We start from the raw sequence: 12,987 nt of genomic DNA, 5'->3' as shown, positions 1-12,987 counted from the left end.
ATTTTAACCCAGGTGTCGTCAACATACCTGAACCAATGACTTGGTGGTGTCCCTGAAAAGGACGTCAAGGCTCTCTTTTCTACCTCCTCCATGTACAGGTTGGCAACAATAGGAGAAACTGGAGACCCCATAGCACACCCATGTTTCTGCCTATAATATTGTTCCCCATATGTGAAGTAGGTTGACTGCAGGCACAGTTTCAAGAGTTGACACAGTTGTTCTGTGGAAAGCGTGGTCCTGCTGCTCAGAGTGGTGTCTGATTTTAATCTTAAACAGACCACCTCTACTGCATCATCAACAGGAATGCACGTAAAGAGTGATGTGACATCAAAAGAGACCATTGTTTCATCAGTCTCCATGATGACATCCCTCACCTTATCCACAAAGTCCATGGTGTTCTGTATGTGGTGTTCTGAGCTGCCAACTAAATGTATGAGTACAGACGCCAGAAATCGTCCATCATTAAACAGGGGTGGAGGCCTCCGGGTTCAACTGTCCCCCTCTTACAATTCTGTGATTGCTAGTATCACTCAGCCCTCTGTGAATAGTAAACAGCCATCAGTGTGCTAATGATCCATTGTTAGGCTGATGGTCCTTCTTGAGCATGTGATCAGCTGGTTTTGGTTGTCAGCAGCAAACTGGTTGATCCACTCTGAGAAGGTGCTATTTAAGAGACTGAGCTGAAAACAGCACCTCAGACTGAGGAAGTCTCTTGGATGAGAGACGAAACGTTTCTAGATTTTTTTGCTTTGTTTTTTTTTTGTTTTGTTTTTTAATGTCCAGAGGACCAGATTGAACTTTTTTGGATCTAGAGAAAATAGTTGCAGGTCAGTTGCGTGAACATCTACAAAGAAATAATCTGTTTGAAGAGTTTCAGTCAGGGTTTAGAGCTCATCATAGCACAGAAACAGCACTAGTAAAAGTCACTAGTGATATTCTCATGGCCTCAGACAATGGACTTGTGTCTATACTGGTCCTGTTAGACCTCAGTGCTGCATTTGATACAGTTGATCACAATATTTTACTACAGAGGTTTGAATATGATATTGGGATTACGGAACAGCTCTAAAATGGTTTAAATCATATCTATCTGATAGATTCCAGTTTGTAAATGTACAAACCGGATTCCAAAAAAGTTGAGACACTAAACAAATTGTGAATAAAAACTGAATGCAATGATGTAGAGGTGCCAACATCTAATATTTTATTCAGAATAGAACACAAATCACAGATCAAAAGTTTAAACTGAGAGAATGCATCATTTTAAGGGAAAAATCTGTTGTTTCCAAATTTCATGGCATCAACAAATCCCAAAAAAGTTGGGACAAGTCCATTTTTACCATTGTGTGGCATCCCCCCTTCTTCTTACAACACTCAACAGACGTCTGGGGACAGAGGAGACCAGTTTCTCAAGTTTAGAAATAGGAATGCTCTCCCATTCATATCTAATACAGGCCTCTTAACTGTTCAATCGTCTTAGGCCTTCTTTGTCGCACCTTCCTCTTTATGATGCGCCAAATGTTCTCTATAGGTGAAAGATCTGGACTGCAGGCTGGCCATTTCAGTACCCGGATACTTCTCCTACGTAGCCATGATGTTGTGATTCCTGCAGAATGTGGTCTGGCATTATTGTGTTGAAAAATGCAGGGTCTTCCTTGAAAGAGATGGCGTCTAGATGGGAGCATATGTTGTTCTAGAACCTGAACATAGTTCTCTGCATTAATGGTGCTTTTCCAGACATGCAAGCTGCCCATGCCACAACCGCTCATGCAACCCCATACCATCAGTGATGCAGGCTTCTGAATGGAGCGTTGATAACAACTTGGGCTGTCTTTGTCCTCTCTGGTCCGGATGACATGGCGTCCCAGTGTTCCATAAAGAACTTCAAATCGTGACTCATCTGACCACAAAACAGTCTTCCATTTTGCCACACTCCATTTTAAATGACCCCTGGCCCAGTGCAAACATCTGAGCTTGTTGAGCTTGCTTAGAAATGGCTTCCTCTTTGCACTGTAGAGTTTCAGCTGACAACGGCGGATGGTACGGTGGATTGTGTTCACTGACAATGCTTTCTGGAAGTATTCCTGAGCCCATTCTGTTATTTCCTTGACAGTGGCAATCCTGTTTGAGGTGCAGTGACATTTAAGGGCCCGGAGATCACGAGCATCCAGTAGAGTTTTACGGCCTTGACCCTTACGCACAGCGATTGTTCCAGATTCTCTGAATCTTTTGATAATGTTATGCACGGTTGATGATGATAACTTAAAAGTCTTTGCTATTTTACGCTGGGTAACACCATTCTGGTATTGCTGCTTTATCTTTCTGCGCAACAATGGTGGAATTGGTGGTCCTCTTAACATCTTGGCTTCTGAGAGACACTGACATTCTGAGAAGCTCTTTTTATACCCAGTTGTGTTGTCAATTGTCCTAATTAGTGTTAATTGGTCTTCCAGCTGTTCGTTATATGCTCAATTTCCTTTTTTCCAGCCACTTATTGCTACTTGTCCCAACTTTTTGGGGCTTTGTTGACACTGAAATTTTGAATCAACATATTTTCCTTTAAAATGTTACATTTACTCAGATTAAACTTTTGATCTGTCATCTATGTTATATTACAAATAAAATATTGACATTTGCCATCTCCACATCGTTACATTCAGTTTTTATTCACAATTTGTTTAGTGTCCCAACTTTTTTGGAATCCGGTTTGTAAATAATAAGTCTTCTTGATACACCAAAGTTAGTCATGGAGTTAATCAGGGCTCAATGCTTGGGCCAATACTCTTCACTTTATATATGCTTCCATTAGGTAAAGTTATTAAACAGCATGGGATACATTTTCATTGTTATGCTGATGACACACAATTATATTTGTCCATTAAACCCAATGAATCCAATCAGCTACTTAGACTACAAGCATGTCTTAAATACATAAAACATAAAAACCAGACATAAAAACCTGGATGACCCTGAATTTTCTCCTGTTGAACACAGACAAGACTGAGGTATTGGTTTTTGGACCTGAGCACCTTAGGAATTGATTTTTCAGTCTTTCTCCCTCCTTAGATGTTAAATAGTCTAATGTTAAAAATCTTGGTGTTATTTTTGATCAGGACATATCTTTTATCCCCCACATTAAAAACGTAACTAGAACTGCCTTCTTCCACCTGCGTAATATCAGTAAAATTAGAAACATCTTATCTAAAAATTATGCAGAAAAACTGGTCCATGCATTTGTCACGTGTAGTGCACTAGGCCTCTGACAACAATCTGTCGCTGAAGACCTTTTATGGGACAGGAACTGTTATTTCATTGATTTGAATCCAGAAATACAAATTATCTCATCAAGAGACTGTTTAATTGTATCCTGAATTAATCAATTGAAAGAACACTCTTCTTTTTTTCATTATCATTACTATTATAGAATATCTTGATAATCAAAGTGTATTTAGTTCATACCATTTCTAAATGTTGAAGTGAACCACTCATTTTAAATCAACTGTGAAACAGTATTAATGATTTTTAAACCTCATTAGACTTAGAAATAATTTTAAATGTCTATTTACAAAGTAATTGTGCATTTTAATCTTCTGTCTGAATGAGGAGTAGTGATGTCGGTCGAAAGTCAGAGACAGACAGAGACGAGTTATTAGAACGAAGTGTCTTGTTTTTAAACCTAGCAGACGGTAAATAACTTCAACTGGCACCTGCGTTTGTCTCACTTCGCCATAACATTCCTCTGTCTGTACTAATCGTTTGTAAACATTCCTGCAGCCTCTCTTGACTTTTAATAACCCTCTGACATCACTGAAACACGCCCCTGCTGGTTGTTTCAACCAATCAGGACGTACCAAATGACCGGAAGTGAGGACTCTTTAAAAGTCAACACTTCCTGGAACTATTCAGTCTTCTGAGTCTTCTCGGGTCTTCTGAGTTTTCAGTCTTCTTCAGTCTTTAATTGAGTCTTCCACTTCTGAGTGGAATCTCTGACTGAAGTCTTCCTGGGAGTTCCTAAGGAACTTTCAGATTTAATCAATAGCTGATGGATTTGACCGTGAGACGAGGGTCTGTCCATCCCAGCTGGAGTCACAGCGCCTCGCTGTGAACTCACCCGGGCGTAACGTCCTACAACTTCTAAGGAAGCTTATTCTGTTGAACGGAGTACCGTCACTACTTCGGACGATTCTCAGCCACCCTGACCGGAGACGCTGAAAGGTAGCGTTGAAATGGATCTCTGTACCGGAGCTGATTTATCTTCTGCAAAGGTAACGAGTCGTCACGCACCGAGTGTACCGGGGCTGAGCTGGGGTCGGATGAAGGGTGTCATTCCTGGTCAACACACTTTCCTTCATCCATCCAAATCCTCCTCTTTAAACCTCTAAATTTCTCCTCTTGTAAACCTCTTCGCCAGTCAATCAATCTAGATGCCTTCAGAAATGTTCTGTTGTCTTGTTAGTAAAGCGTGCCAAGTTTTTATTAATCAGAACCAGATCAACAAATCAATGTGTACATGTTTTGATGTTAAATTTTGATTCTGTTAGATAAATTACCGCATTTATTCTGATGGGTCAAAGAAAAATGGCGTCTCATGTCACTGATTAAACAATCCTCACAGTTATCTCGGTCACATGGCATTAATTTAACTCGAAAAAGAAATAATCCGTTGTATTTAAATAATTAATATTATTTGTGCTTGAACTAGCTTTAAGAATAATTAATTAGTAGTGAAGCTACAGCAAAGCTGTCACCACACATTCACTACACATGTCTAGACTGGACTATTGCAATAATTTATTATCTGGATGTCCAAATACTACTTTAAAACATCTTCAGTTGGTCCAAAATGCTGCTGCCAGTGTCTTAACTGGAGTTAGTAGATGAGATCATATTTCTCCAGTTTTAGCTTCTCTCCATTGGCTCCCCGTCAAATCAAAAATATAATTCAAAACCTTACTTCTAACCTACAAAGCTCTCAACAACCTGGCTCCATCTTATATTACAGATCTTATTGTTCCATATTTTCCTAACAGAGCACTACGCTCTCGGACTGCAGGTTTACTTGTGGTTCCTAGATTTTACAAAAACAGAATAGGAGGCAGATCTTTCAGTTATCAGGCTCTTATCTTGTGGAATCAACTTCCAATCTCTGTCCGTGAGGCTGACACATTATCCAGTTTTAAAACTAGGCTTAAGACTTTCCTTTTTGCTAAATCCTATAGTTAGGGTCAGCTTGGGTTTCCTGAGCTGTTCCTTAGTTATGCTGCTATAGGCTTAGACTGCTGGAGGACAAAATGACCACAATTTTCACTCTACTTCTGTATTTACTTACTCTGCTCAACCTGTTTTGTATTTGTAATTATTTTTTCCATCCTTAACATGTGTTTTTTTTTTTTTGTCTTTCAGATACACCTGGACCTACAAAGTATACCTGGACCTACCATTCTGTGTTCTTCTGTCTCTCCTTCCTGTCTTCTCAACCAGCCGGTCAAAGCAGATTTCCTCTTGTCCTGAGCCTGGTTCTGCTGGAGGTTTCTTCCTTTTAAAAGGGAGTTTTCTTTTCCACTGTTGCCACTGTGCTTGCTCAGGATGGGAGACTGAAACGAAGCCAAGATTCAACTTGTCTGCTGGATTCCTTAGATTCCTTAGATAAAGAACTTTACTAATTGGCTTTTATCTATGTGAATGTTTCTGTAAAGTGCCCTGAGACAACTTTGTTGTGATTTGGCACTATATAAATAAACTGAATTGAATTTAATTGATTTGTCAGGGGGCGGAGTCACTAGAGGGGTTTGAGAGTTTTTCAAAACATTCGATCCGCCATTTGCAATTACCAGTGTTCAAACTCTAGGAGTGATTGGAACTGTTTTTAATATTTTAAAAACAATAACGCCATGATCTAATAATGAAGTGCAGGCATTTTTTGTGCTTGTTGGCCAACGACAAATTTCAGAGCGAGCCAGATGGAGCTCCGCTGGTCCCCAACTTTCTCCAAGTTTCTCCAACTTTCCCCGACTTTCCCCAGTCCTCTCCATCGGATCCTCAGAGCCCCCTCAGACCATGCACGGCATCATCTCCCTGACTCAGAGTCCCGCCGGTCACCATGGAAGATCTTCGACTGGGGGCTCGGGCTCTGGGCTGGCTTTGCGTGCTCTAAGGTCACCGAGCTCTGCTGGTCACCGCGGAGTATCATACAAGCTGCGGACTCGCAGAAGGCTACTGCCCGGGCACTGGCCTTGCCTGCTAATGAAGGCCAAATCCCAATCTGGGTAGACGGGCGGACCAGGACGGGTTTGGGACGGAGGGTGGAAACAATTTTAAAAAACATTGTATGTATACTTCTCAGAGTGGATCAACCAGTTTGCTGCTGACAACCAAAACCAGCTGCTCACATAGCCAAGAAGGACTATCAGCCTAACAATGGATCGTTAGCACGCTGATGGCTGTTTACTATTCACAGGGGGTTGAGTGATACTAGCAATAACAGCATTGTAAGAGGGGGACAGTTGAACCCGGAGGCCTCCACCCCTGTTTAATGATGGACAATTTATTTTCACAAAGATGGCCTCCATTACTCCTCTCTCAAACCATCGTTCCTCTCTATCCAGGATGTGAACATCTTCATCCCTGAAAGAGTGATCGCTGGCCTGGAGATGAATAATCTGCAGTCTACACTCATATATAAAACTGCACAGGCAACTGAAATTTTAGACATACATATAAATTGGCAGAATTGTACACAGACAGCCAATACACTGCTGACCTCTACTGGCAGACCAGTAACACTGCAAAAATGAAGCAATTTTACTGTCCCAGGAGAAGTGAGGAGCATCCGCAAGGAGCCCCTCGGAACAGGAGAAGTGAGGAGCGTCCGCAATGCCCCCCTCGGAACAGGAGAAGGGAGGAGCGTCTGTTGGGACCCCCTCGGAGCAGGAAAACTGTGGGATCCACCTCGGGGGCTGCTTGCAGCATGGGATCCACCACGGGGGCTGCGTGCAGCGTGGGATCCACCTCGGGGGATGCGTGCAGTGTGGGATCCACCTCGGAGCAGGAGAAGTGAGTAGCGTCTGCCGGGACCCCATCGGAGCAGGAGAAGTGAGGAGCATCTGCCGGGACCCCCTCGGAGCAAGAGAAGTGAGGAGTGTCTGCTGGGACCCCCTCGGAGCAGGAGAAGTGAGGAGCGTCCGCCGAGACCCCTCGGAGCAGGAGAAGTGTGGGATCCACCACTGGGGCTGCGTGCAGCGTGGGATCCACCTCGGGGGTTGCGTGCAGCGTGGGATCCACCTCGGGGGCTTAGGACAGGTTGGGTCCTCACACAGCATGGATGATACAGAGGCTGCAGGAGATGGAAAAGCTATGGGGACTGTAGTAGGCATGGCAGCGACCACAGGGGCTGCAGCTGTGATAACCCCAGGAGCAGGAACAGAGGAAGCGCCGGGGGTATAGCTGGAAGCTCAGAGTCTCTAAAAGGACCCTGCAGCTTGTCTTCCAAGGACAGAGCTGTGAGAGTTGGGCTGCCTGCTGGATCTTGGTTTGGTCTGGTCATTCTGTGATGATTTCTAGGCAGGAGACCCAATTGGTGCAGGCAGGCAAGCGGGACTCAGGGAATATAAATAAATAATTTATTATTTACAAAATAAAAATGGCTGACAGGGCAGCAGACTTGCGTAAATCATAGGACAGGACGCAGGATACAAGGAGCAGGACACGAGGAGCATAACAGGCATCACAGTGACACAATGACCAGACAATGAAGGACGCAGGCAAACAGACTTAAATGCACACACACTAACAAGACTAACACAGAACACCTGTGAAACATCACAGGTGCAAACATCAGAGGGGAAGCAGACAAATGTAGAACACTAGAGGGAAACAGAGACCAGGGAAAGCCCAACTCCTACAGAACTGGGAACGTCCCCCGCTGGGAAGGACCGATCCAAGTACTGCTGACCACGCCTAATGCAGTAAAAGATCCCTGAACGACCCAGCTGGATTTCATCTCAGTCACTGTAAGGCTCAGAGAGTGCTGGACCCCTTTAAGGTCACCTGGGTAGAGGGGGAGTCAGACTACAAAGAGAGTTTTCCTTATAGTGGGCAGTCATCTCAACGTTTGAAGCAACCAATGACCCCTGCCCTTTTTAGGACTTACAGGTCTGGTGACTCTGAGCTCCTAGCAGCGATGGGAAGTCCGCATGCCAGGTGGATCATCTGCTGTGTTGTGACTGTAGCATTTTATCTCGACACCTCCAGAGGCCTGCAACCCTTCATGATGACGTGGCAGACTGGCTGCAGAACCTCCCTCCTGACCATGATGGTGATGGGAACCTATGGAAGGCTTATCTGCAACACCTGAAGGGCAGTCACACCAAGGAAGGCTGTTATGCTTGTTCCACCATGCCAAAACACAACTCTGCAGAAGCCTGAACTAGAAACCAGATCAACGCCGCCCACCTACTGGATCAACACACCACCAGATCAAAGGTATACGCTGTGCTACGTCCCTTCTTCAAACATAATGTACTTCACTGTCAACAGTGTGACCGGCAACATCACTATGACAACCATAACAACTCCAGGGCTTTTCCTGGGAAACACCACAGGCTGTGCCTTCATAGCCCTACAGTCCAGAAACTCCAGCGTGTCAACAGTGACTCTCGTTGACGTCATGTGGCTGTGTGGTTGTTGCCCGTACCCCTTTCCTGCCTCACCACTGGACCGGCATCTGTGCCCCAGTCTGGGTATCGGACGGTACAATTCTTATCCACCACAGCGATAACCAATTCTCTCTCTCATCAACCTCAACCCACCGCTTGGACAAAATGAAGAAATTGCCACACTGAAGCTATTGGTGCTACAAAACCGGATGGTGTTGGATTTACTAACTGCAGCTCAAGGTGTGTGCTCTCGCCAGGAGTAAATGATGCATTTATATCCCGGGTGAAAATGACACCCATGCCGAGATGCCATGCCCCCCCCCCCCCAAAGAACTTTTCAAGCTGCAGACTCCAGAGGGATAGACAACTCCCTCTGAGAATAGTTCACCTCCGGACCCTGTATTGCACCTCTTCTGAAACACATGATGATGAAAGTTTTTACAGGCATCCTCATAAATTTGCATCTAGCTAAGATGACCCAAGATGATGACTGAAAATGTGTAACAAAAATGATATGCCTGTTCTCTTTACAGCCCCACCAGTATAAAAAATTTAAATAATGTGTTTTTCTTTTTCTTTTATGTTTTTGCGAGCTCATAAAGAGCTCAACTTTAATTTTTTTCTTTTTATGAGTTCTTTTTGGTTTAAAAAATGATAAAAAGGGGGGGATGTTAAAGTTTTTCTCTGTTATCATTTCAAAATAGCTTCTATCTCACTATATATCTGTTTTCACATGTACTGAACAAAAAGTTCATTTCTTAGGATTTAATCTTGTTGTTGCTGTGTGTGTAAGTTCTGGAAAGTCTACTTTTACATCAAGTGAAAGTTTTATCAAGAAACTACCTGTACAAGCTAAATCTTCTGATATGTTCTGACTGTCATCCTGATAAGATTTTTGTACATGTAAACCTGACCTGTTTTCATTCCCCACTTTTTCATAATAAATACAGACTCACCCAGCAAAACAACAGAGTTCACTCTGACATAGAGTGACTCTCACTTTGCAAAGGTATTGAGCGCTAAAAACCCACCTCGCCGTGTTGTGTGAAATTATCTTTTAAGGTTAAACAGAAAATACCTAATATTACTGTTTGATGTTAAAATATTGGAACTCTGAACATGTTTGGATTAACTATTTTATAAGATTTGGTTTATGTACAGCTGAAGTACTTATGAAAGTATTTGTTTCCCTGTCATGTTCTTAATAATAATAATAATACAAAATAATAATAATAATAATATTCGGCGGCATGGTGGCGCAGTTGGTAGAGCTGCCGCCTCTCAGCAAGAAAGTCGTCAGTTCAAATCTCGGCCCAGGGCCTTTCTGGGAGGAGTTTGCATGTTCTCTCCGTGCTGTGTGGGTTTTCTCCATGTACTCCAGTTTCTTCCCACAGACCAAAAACATGCATGTTGGACTGATTAGTAACTCTAAATTGTCTCTGAGTGAGTGAATGGTTGTTTGTCTCTATGTGTCACTTTGATGGACTGGAGACCTGTCCAGGATGTCCCCCTCCTCTCGTACAGTGATGGCTGGACATGGGCACCAGTGACCCTTGTGACCCCAAAATGAAGAAGCAGTTAAAGATAATGGATGGATGGATGGATAATTTTACAAAATTGAGCAAGTATCCTGAGGGAAATGACAACTGCAGCATTCACATATGTAAGTGGTGGTCTCGTGTTTGTTGTGCCTCCTCACACATGCACACACACACACACACACACACACACACACACACACACACACACACACACACACACACACATACACACACAAAAAAATAAATACAGCTACAATGAGGAATACAACAAGGCTCTCTGGGTGGCTTGCCAGGCTGCTGACCTCTGGAGAGCCTCTGGAGTATCTAAACATGTAAACAGACTCTTCCTCCTGCTCATCTTCACCTCGTTCTCTCTATTCAAGTGATACAATGATGTCTGTCCTAAAAGGTGGGTCGCAAGATCTGCTGTAGCCTCATCTCTCTCTTTCCCTCTTGTCATAATGTACAAGAAACAGCAAATATCCATAAACATTTTGCTATTTTATGTTACAGGTTTTCAGCACACGTGTTAAATTTCACTTGTTGGTTCAGGGCAGGGTGGCACTGTGGAGGCACTTACAGTTAAGACAGCTGCAATAACTATTACTATATGCATCCATTATCACATTTTAAACAAATATGGACCCTCAGGCCCTCTGACAGCTGAATGATTTGGTCATATTTACATTATATGATATAATGCAGAAGTATTAAACATTTCAGCAACAAGGCATTTCAAAGTGCACAAACAGAAAACATTTTGAAAAAGTGCAGATAAACAGTAAAAGCATATAAAAAATAAAAATGTACAATCATAAGTAATCAAAACAAAGAACATATCATAAAAATAAAATTTTAAAGCAAGCTCTAATTAGGCACTTGAATAAAATATTAATACAATTATAAAAAATGGCATAAAATATTTAGTTTCCAGGGAGTTTGTTCCATATTTGCTGCATTAAAGCAGAATGCAGCTTCTGCATGTTTGGTTCTGACTCTAGGGACAGAAAGCAGACATGAACCAGCTCAGAGGTCTCAATGGTTCATAATGCATAATTCAAAGGCAGTGATCCACGCCTTCATAACATCTAGGCTTGATTACTGCAATTCACTTCTGTTTGGAATCAGTCAGTCCTCCATTGCTCGTCTACAACTGGTCCAAAATGCTGCAGCCCGATTTTTAACTGGTACAGGCTATAGAGAGCACATCACGCCAGTTTTGGCCTCCCTGCACTGGCTACCCATTCACCTTCGGATCCATTTCAAAATTCTCATGTATGTTTTTAAATCACTGAACAGTTCCGCCCCATCCTATCTCACTGATCTTCTGCAGCCATATGTCCCACCGCGCTCTCTGAGGTCAGCAGACCAGATGCTTCTCTCAGTCCCAGAAACCCGTCGTAAGCTCAGGGGTGACAGGGCTTTCTCTGTTGCAGGTCCACGACTGTGGAATGAGTTGCCACTGAGTGTCCGGCAGGCTCCCACACTCTCAGTCTTTAAGTCTCGCTTGAAGACCCACTTCTATTCGCTTGCCTTTAACACGGTGTGATTTGTTTTGGTCCGGTCTGTTCTCTACTCTGTTGGCCATTTTAGTTAGCTTCTGCTGCTATTTGTATCTGTATTTCTATTTTATGTTTTCCTGTTCGCTGTGCATGTTTGTGTTCTTTTGTACAACACTTTGGTTGGCCTTGTTGCTGTTTTAAGTGCTATATAAATAAATTGGTATGGTATGGTATAATGCAGCAGAAGGTCTGAAATGTGTTTTACACCCAGAACTGTCAGCGCTTCATGAACCAACCCCAAGATAAGTCAGTTCTGTGAGCAACAGGAAACAAGAACCTCAGAACTGGACTGAGCTGATCCACTCTCTTGGTCTTTGTGAGGACTCAGGCAGCAGCATTCAGGACATGTATCTATAGAGGGATATGATGTGACATTTATTTAGATGTTTTAAATGCTATGAAGTAACATTCTACACACGGAGTCTCCAGGTGGACAAATGACAAAGGAATCAAAGTGTGGGAAAATGAGATCAAACTATTTCACTGAGCTTAGATTATAAACCTGTAATGATATTCTGTGTGTGTGTGTGTGTGTGTGTGTGTGCTTATGGGTGTTTGGACATGTTTTTGTATGTCTCTGGTCAAACTAAACCCCCAAAATTGAAAGGTGTAAGTTTGTAGTGTTTAGTGGAATGTGTGCTAAATTAACTGGAGCTGCCTGAAGCAGCCAACTGTTATCATCCACCTGGAAACGGTCTCGCTCTTCTGTCAACTTTAATGCAGCCCAAACTGCAACATGCCCCCCACAAATGTATATCAAAACAACCAGCACTGTGTGCTGTTAGTTTTATTGGCATTTCCAGTTACCATGGCGACATAATATGCAAACAAAGATGCCATATTTATCAATGAAAAACACTGAAGCTTCTAACTGCCACAGTGAGGTCACATGACCAAGAGTGGAGAGATCCCTGAAAAAAACTCAGCATGTCATCAAACAAACTCTCCACCACACAACCATCCATCCATCCATCCATCCATCCATCCATCCATCCATTGTCTTTACCCGCTTCTTCCTACATATTAAACCGTATACCAAAACATAGGCATTTTTATCATTGAAGTTTTAAAATGGCTACCACATGGCAGTCCCTGTCAAAGTTTCTCCAGAAACTTTATAGTTTATTTTTTGTTTATGCATTCATCCATCCATCCATCCATCCATCCATCCATCCATCCATCCATCTATCTATCTATCTATCTATCTATCTATCTATCTATCTATCTATC

Source organism: Nematolebias whitei, chromosome 15, assembly GCF_014905685.2.
Source record: "Nematolebias whitei isolate Nwh7 chromosome 15, NemWhi1, whole genome shotgun sequence".
NCBI lineage: Eukaryota > Metazoa > Chordata > Actinopteri > Cyprinodontiformes > Rivulidae > Nematolebias > Nematolebias whitei.
The sequence above is the reverse complement of the archived record's forward strand: the minus strand, read 5'-3'. Positions refer to the sequence as shown.